Source organism: Triticum aestivum, chromosome 3B (assembly GCF_018294505.1).
Source record: "Triticum aestivum cultivar Chinese Spring chromosome 3B, IWGSC CS RefSeq v2.1, whole genome shotgun sequence".
In the NCBI taxonomy this organism is placed as follows: domain Eukaryota; kingdom Viridiplantae; phylum Streptophyta; class Magnoliopsida; order Poales; family Poaceae; genus Triticum; species Triticum aestivum.
The window spans coordinates 213,099,584-213,100,825 of record NC_057801.1 but is presented as its reverse complement, the minus strand read 5'-3'; the positions used below and the strand labels follow the sequence as shown (position 1 = coordinate 213,100,825).

At 35.5% G+C, this 1,242-nt stretch overlaps 1 protein-coding gene across 1 annotated transcript in view; it reads left to right on the top strand.

The window, feature by feature from the left end:
• LOC123067460 (50S ribosomal protein L2, chloroplastic-like) overlaps positions 1-105 on the top strand; it is a 2,241-nt gene extending 2,136 nt beyond the window's left edge. The window contains exon 3 of the mRNA XM_044490244.1: positions 1-105. This exon is cut by the window's left edge and continues 552 nt beyond it. The gene's annotated coding sequence lies outside the window, so the exon portion shown is untranslated.
• The last annotated feature ends 1,137 nt before the right edge of the window (positions 106-1,242 follow it).

The window sequence follows — 1,242 nt, the reverse complement described above, 5'->3', positions numbered from 1 at the left end:
ATCCACTTGGCTACATCCGCCCCTTATCCAGCTAAAGGATTTTTTTCTTTTTTCCATTGATCATTATTCTATTTATTCTGACCTCCGTACTTCGATCGAGATATTGGACATAGAATGCCACTCTTTAAAAAGGAAAAAAGGAGTAATCAGCTGTGACACGAAAAAAAATGAATCCTTTTGTAGCTCATCATTTATTGGCAAAGATAGAAAAGGTCAATATGAAGGAGGAGAAAGAAACAATAGTAACGTGGTCCCGGGCATCTAGCATTCTACCCACAATGGTTGGCCATACAATCGCGATTCATAATGGAAAGTAACATATACCTATTTACATAACAAATCCTATGGTAGGTCGCAAATTTGGGGAATTCGTGCCTACTCGGCATTTCACGAGTTATGAAAATGCAAGAAAGGATACTAAATCTCGTCGTTAACTGAATTCTGAATAGAAAGATTAAGAAGAAAAAAAAGATTCAAATAAAGTAAAGGTAGGCGGGGAATAACCTTATTTATGACAAGTGTCAAACTAGTAAAGTATATCCCTAGGATAAAGAAGAAGAAAAGTGGGCTAAGGAAACTCGCAATGAAAGTTCCAACCGATCGTCTACTTAAGTTTGAGAGAGTTTTCAAAGCACAAAAACGTATCCCTATGTCTGTTTTCAAAGCACAAAGAGTTCTTGACGAGATTCGCTGGCGTTACTACGAGGAAACTGTTATGATACTGAACCTCATGCCCTATCGAGCATCTTATCCCATCTTAAAGTTGGTTTATTCGGCAGCCGCAAATGCTACTCATTATAGGGATTTCTACAAAGCAAATTTATTTATTACTAAAGCCGAAGTCAGTAGGAGTACTATTATGAAGAAATTCAGACCTCGAGCTCGAGGACGTAGTTTCCCCATAAAAAAAGCATGTGTCATATAACAATTGTACTAAATATAGTTAAGAAATCTATAGTAAAGAAATCTAAATAACCTTTAGATCCATCTAAGATTTCGATTCCCAGTAAAAAAATATAGAATAGAAAAATATGGGACAAAAAATAAATCCACTCGGTTTCAGACTTGGTACAACCCAAAAACACCATTCCTTTTGGTTCGCACAACCAAAAAATTATTCGGAAGGTCTACAGGAAGATAAAAAAAATAAGGGATTGTATCAAGAACTATATACAAAAGAATAGGAAAAAGGGCTCAAATAGAAAAATAGAATCAGACTCAAGTTCCGAAGTAATTACACAT